This window comes from Pseudoliparis swirei, unplaced genomic scaffold (assembly GCF_029220125.1).
Source record: "Pseudoliparis swirei isolate HS2019 ecotype Mariana Trench unplaced genomic scaffold, NWPU_hadal_v1 hadal_26, whole genome shotgun sequence".
NCBI classification, from domain to species: Eukaryota; Metazoa; Chordata; class Actinopteri; order Perciformes; family Liparidae; genus Pseudoliparis; species Pseudoliparis swirei.
Genome location: NW_026613262.1, coordinates 1,370,784 through 1,377,434, shown reverse-complemented (window position 1 = coordinate 1,377,434; position 6,651 = coordinate 1,370,784). Strand labels below are relative to the sequence as shown.

The window sequence follows — 6,651 nt, the reverse complement described above, 5'->3', positions numbered from 1 at the left end:
GGACTGTTCACGTGACTTTCGCTATAAACTGCGCTGTGTCATATGCTGTGGGGACGGCGCTGTTAACGTTGACGCTCTTAACTTGATGCTGTTGGCGTGGTCGGGACTCTGTTCACGTGACTGTTGTTGTTAACATGGCGCTTATAATCATGCACGCTGTGCGCGGAGGTTATGACGGCTCATAGCTCCTCAGGAAGCTCCGTGAGCTGTCCAGTGAGGGATGGTTTCATGATCAAATCTTCATTTACCGTCCCACATTATCAGATGAGGGCGATCACCAAAGATTGTCCTTTGGTCAATAATTTACATTTATGTACAGTATAATTGAAGACGACATTTAGTTTATAGTAAAATGCTAATTATTTTCTCCTGCCTTTCAGACATTGTCATCAACTTGGATGGAACAACTTCGGACCTTAATGACACCTTTGCAACACAGTGAGATTATAATCCATTTAAATGCCAGAAGCATGACATTTTTAGATGTTTTTTCTTTATTTGTGTTAAGGCACCATTTTAGGAGCTGTGGATGAGTCCACTGACATCTGTGACAATGCTCAGCTGTTAGTGTCGTCAGGTTTTCAACACAGACCAGAAAGCATTCTGTGAAGACCTGTTAGGTGTCACTCCCTTCAGACCAGAAAAGGGAGAAGATATCTACCTGGCCATTAAGGAGACGTTAACGAAGAGAGAATAGAACCAACACAAGTGGTTTCAATAGCCACAGATGGAGCCCCTGCTATGATAGGGAGAGAGAAAGGAGCTGTAGCAAGACTGAAAGAGGACAATCCAGAGCTCATAGCTTACCATTGCATCATTCATCAATCTGTCCTCTGTGCCTCCCTGTCAGATGAGCATGCTGAAGTGATGAATACAATGATGAAAATGATCAATTTTCTCAGGGCATCCTCTTCCACCCAGCATCGCATGCTGAGGAATTCCTCAGAGAAGTTGATGCCAATGCTGATGATCTTTGCTGCACAATAATGTGAGATGGCTCAGCAAAGGGAGGGTCTTAGCGCTTTTGGTCCATCAGGAGGGAAGTAGCATCTTTTTTGGCAGAGCTAACACATCAGAAAGCAACACAGTTTTCTCTCTTTTTAGGAAATGATAAACAGATGGATAATGTGGCCTTTTTGGTTGATATCACTGCACATCTGAATGAACTGAATTTGAGGCTACAAGGCAAGGACAATTCAATTTGTGAACTGATGACCGCTGTCCGCTCCTTTCAAAAGAAACTTGAGTTGTTCAAGGAAGACCTGCAGGGAGACTGTGCACACTTCCCAGCTGTGCACACAGGAAAAAGGGGAGAGTAATTTTTCCAGAGTTAACATTATTTTCCTCTGAAAGAGTCATTTTTATTCATTTCGGATTATAATTATTTGCGATGACCACAAGAATGGGAGTAAAAAAACAGAGTAAACCTTCTTGGAGTAATATTAAGAACACGCCACTAATGTTTGTTTAGTTTGTTCGCATTTTCAGTCGTGCAAGGTGAGTTCAGTGAGCCAGGTAAGTCTGCAAAGTACTACATATCGAATTTAATAGGATAAAATGTCATCAGCATTTTTGTTGGCTTATTTGAAAAAAGCTGAGTTACATGATAGCTGCGAATTTGTGTGTTAGGTCATTTTTCGTTGTTCGTTAGTAAGCACGTGTTTTACTCTAAATGTAATGGTGACATTGACGTGACATCTTGTGTGTGTTTCAACTATTGGCAAAGCAGAGGTTAGAAGCTATGGGGTGTGTTTCAACTGCTATTGGTAGCAACATGTGGTTCAAGCCTGTGTGGTTTTTGTTTAACCTGCTGTCCGTTAGTAAGCATTTGGTGTTTAATTCATGCTTCGGTTAGTAATGTCTGTTTTTTTAGACCTGCTATTTGGTTAGCAAACATGTTTTACTCTGAATTGAGTCCTGTACATTGACCGTTTTGCTCTGCTGTTCATGAGCAAGCTTGTGTGTTTTCTATTTTTATCTGCAGTTTTGTTAGGTATATACTTCACTGGCATTCCTTCAGGCCATGTTGACTAGCATCATACAAACCTTATAGACATGTCATTTACGAACTTGTTGCTGCTATAGAGTTGGCCATTATTTTGTTCACATTTACTTAATCAGAGCAGCATAGACAACATGTGTACCATACAAATGGAATAAGTCAAGGTGGACAATGGATTAGAAATGTTAATGAATGACTTTGTAAATAGATTTCAAAAGCTAATACATTAATTTTCATGTCATGTAGGATGAATGCTGTTGAGTGAAGTACAGAGATCGACAAAATACCTCTGTTTTGAGGCCAATTACCTACACATCGTTTTGGAAAGTGGTGAGTGGAAAACCTAATGAATTTCAGTCTAACACAGTAAACAAACTGAAGCTGTCGGTTTGGGGGCATGGTGCAGATTTTAATGCACTATTACTAAGGAGAAGATATACCTTAACTGTAGAGGTTTATATTGCTTATTTTATTAAATTTCCCTTGTTCTGGAGTTCATATTAAATTTTAAGTGCATTTTTTTATGTTCACAGGTTCCAAGAAGTTCAGCATCCCAACCTTGGACTTAAGAGTCTTAACCACGTAGCCACTGAGCACACCAGTGTCATTCATTCTTTGAGTCTTGGCGAGCCTAACATGTCCTATTTAAGACGAGCAGATAAATCTGCTGGATTGTTAGTTTATTATAGCTCCAATAATCTTTGTTTGTATGATATTTTTTTGGTAGTTACTTTAATACTTTTGGCAATTGTATGGTATTCGTGTTAATCACACCAGCTGAATGTTTACATGGTTTGACAGATTGCCTGAGTTCCCCTGCAAGCAGCTCCTTTACCAGCTCCAGTGGGATATTGATGGGGACTCTGATGACACCGTAATATTGCAGTGCAGTCCTGACAAGCGGAGAGCTGAAAACACCTCTCTTGCCAAAGTAAGCAATGCTGATTGCACTACACACCTTCAAAAAGTTTACATTTTAAACAATTAATCGATTTGTTGTTTGGTCAATAAAATGTCAGTTTCCCAAGCCGCAAGATGACGTCCTCAAATGTCTCGTCCACAAACTAAAGGGATATTGAGTCCATTGTCATAAAGGAACAAAGAAACCAGAAATATTAACGTTTAAGAAGCTGAAATCTTCTTAAAAGCTTATTTGGTTTCAAAAAACCCTACTCAAACCAATTATTCGATTATCAAAATAGTTGATTATTTTTTGTTTGATTAATTGTTGCAGCTCTACATAGAAGTCGTGTGTGCTCGTATTGTAAAGGAACAGTTACAAACTTTATAAAGAAAACAAAGTGTGTCTTTTAACCCTTGTGTTGCCTTCGGGTCAATATGACCCGATTCAAAGTTTAACCCTCCTGTTACCTTTATATTTACTAACATATTTTACCCTTGAGATCAATATGACACCAGCTATTAAAATCTCCAGAAAATTATTAGAATTAATATTGTTTTCCAAGTTTAAGTGTGAGGTACTTTATGTTTGTTTGTTGACTCCCGAAAGAACACCGACATTAAACATTGAATCGGTCAAATTGACCAGGAGGAGGGTTAAGTGGACTTGTTGCTTCAACTGTCTCTTTGTTTTTAATAAACGTTGATAGTTTGCACGACTTGGCGTGCACGTCAGAGTGAGCTGAGCCCTGTCCGCGCGGTGGCTCTTCTCGTGTCCGAATTCAAAGCTCGTTTCTCGGGTGTTCCTCCAGACTCGACGTACGTACCGCAGCGGCAGGTGAGTCCGGGACGGAGCTGCCATGACCCGGCCGGCAGTCTGACTGGAAGATAATGGCTGCAGAGCTTTTTCCCACCAAGAAGCTGGTCACCTCCGCCTCAGCGAGCAGCAGCACCTCCTCTTCCTCCTCCTCCTCCTCCTCCTCCATCCAGCAGCACCAGCAGCAGAACCTCACGAACAACAGAGCGGCGGCAGCAGCTGGCAGGGCCTGTTCCCCACCATCCGGGAGAGGTGGGTCTGACACCGGAAGCGAGGATTACATATGCAGAGCATCACTTTGAGTTCATTTCATGAGTTGTGGATATTCCATCTTTTTATTTACATTTTTTAACTGAAAATACTTTTTTCCTCCTAGATAAAACACAATAATGCAACTTTTACTTCCAATACTTTAAGTACATTCAGGGTTCGTACGGTCATGGAAAACCTGGAAAAGTCATGGAGTTTTAAAATGGTCATTTCCAGGCCTGGAAAAGTCATGGAAAAAAATGAAATCACAAAAGTTTTGGAAAAGTCATGGAAATTTGTTATAATCACGTGTTCATTTACGCCGCGTTTGAAATAATTAATATATTTTTTAAAGAAAGACGCTCAAAATATAAGCCGGCGATAGCTCTCAATACGCAACATTTTCAACAGTTTTCATGTTTATACTAGGGCTGTGAAACGATTAAAATTTTTAATCAGGTTAATCACAGGTTTCTGTGGATTAATCATGATTAATCCCATATATACATTCAGGGTTTTTCCTGGGTCAAAATGGGTCTTCGGTGCTCCCAAATTTTTTTTTGTTGAGTGAGTGATCAGCAGCTGGCCGCTCGGTCCATTCGCGCACCTCAGAGTTGCGTATTGATCAGACAAGAAGACACGCTTATCAACTCCAGTGTCTCCCCTACTATTATAACAGGGGGGAATCTCCACGTCACCTGTAATTTCTGTCTTTCCCAAACAATTCTCGGCGGAGAATAATGTCTATTTACGTTTGACTGGAACCGCTGAACACTGGACAACATCCCAACTTTAGACGGTTACAACCTGATGAACTCGTCACCTTTGATAATCCCGCCCTGTGTGTGAGTCCGAGGTGATCTGGTGTCGTTGCTCTGTGTCAGTACGTCCTGGCGTCGGCAGCTCCGTGTTCACGCCATGTTTTATGGCGAGCTGGCGGAGGATCAGGAGGAGATCCGGATCCCGACGTGAGCTCGTCCTGGCCATGCTGAGAGGTCCGCCCTCTGGGTCAGTCGGTGTGCGTCCTCCTCCGTTGTGTCGATAACGCTCAGGTACATCTACTGACGAGATCGACCTGTGCGCCGACACGTGCTGCACCCTCTCCGCCGCCACAAAGTACACGGTGCCCCACCTGGCCCGGGCCTGCGTCGGCTTCCTGGAGACCAGCCTGAGCGCCAGGAACGCCTGCGTGCTGCTGTCCCAGAGCTGCCTGTTGGAGGAGCCCGACCTGACGCAGCGCTGCTGGGAGGTGATCGACGCGCAGGCCGAGCTGGAGAGCATCCTGCGGCGCGAGACGCTCAACGCCAAGGAGACGGCGGTGTTGGGCGCGAGCTGGGCGAGCCGAGATGCACCAGCGGACCTGGCGCCGACCGTAGAACCGGCGCCTGGCGCTGAAGGCCGTCTACCTGATCCGCGTCGCCATGGCGCGGAGGACTTCGCCGCAGGCGGCGAGTCCGCGTCTCACGCCGCCGGACCAACGCCATCTTCCTGTGACGCGCCGCCAACAAGCCCGCTGCTGCGCACCGCGCCGCGAGCCTGGCGCCGGCCGCGCTACCGCCGCTTCAGTCCAGCGCCTACCGCAGCAACCAGTGGCGGTACCGCGCGCGCACAGCATCAGTTCGCGGCGGACGGGCGTCTATTACGCCTCACGGCTCCAGCTGCGGCTCGGCCGAGACGCGCAGATCGAGCTGAAGCGCCAGGGCGTGTCCGTGGAGCGGGTCATCGGTACTTCTGGACGGCTCCAGCAGCACCTTCGCCGTGTCGTCGACTACCGGTGCAGATCGAGCCCGACACCTTACACCGCCAGCGGTGCTGGACAGCATTACGAGCGAGACTAACTTCGGCCAGGAGGCGTGACGGAGGTGCAGGTCGGCAAGGTGACCTTCCAGTTCCAGTGCTCTCGGTTAGTCAAGCGGCACCGGGTGCAGGGGCCAGATCGAGCTGGTCTTCTACGCCAGCGGGGGCTTTTATTTTGAAGGGCAGACGATTCTCCGAGGAGGGAGGGACTCGCGACTTTGCCCGCTGAGCCTCTGGAGCGGTTTGATGGGAGCGTGAAAAGTCTGGAAGCTCCCGTTCCTTCACGCTCTGTTGTTGTTTGTTTACAGCGGTTGTCGAGGTCGGGTCAACACGGCGGTATTGATGAGACGCCGGCAGGACCTCGTGTCTCGGCTAAAGCCGTGTGTCAGATACCGAGAACTCAAAGTGAAAATGTCATATTGAACAAAGCATTCCTGACCAAGACGCCCAGAGAAGAAGGAGAGTCACGTAACTGCACATTTATTCATGGTGTGATGGTACATTATGATCATAATCCCACAAAGACACACACACCACAAATCTCGTTGCTTTGTGCTGATTGGCTGACCTCGTGTAGGCGCGGGTCTGAATCTGTCACTGTCTGTCCTTTTGTCACAATCAATGCCTCATGATTAATCTGTTTACTTTGTTGATATATATTATTCTTAATCCCAGAGGTCAGAGCGTGTCAAAGCGGTTCGTGCAGAGTTGAAGAAGACAGTCTCTTCCTCACTTTCCTGCTTGACCCCAGGACGTTTAAAAACACTTTCGACTGCCGATGTGGACGAGCAGGTTGTTCTGGCTCCGTCAGTTTGACGTTCAAAACGTTAAATGTCGCTCATCTGACTTTTCTCTCAAGACGATCCGACTTTGAAAACGCTCATCG

At 45.9% G+C, this 6,651-nt stretch overlaps 1 pseudogene; it reads left to right on the top strand.

Annotated features, from left to right (window-relative positions):
• Positions 1 to 1,045: 1,045 nt before the first annotated feature.
• On the top strand, positions 1,046 to 6,023 carry LOC130191019 (BTB/POZ domain-containing protein 3-like; annotated as a pseudogene).
• Positions 6,024 to 6,651: the final 628 nt, after the last annotated feature.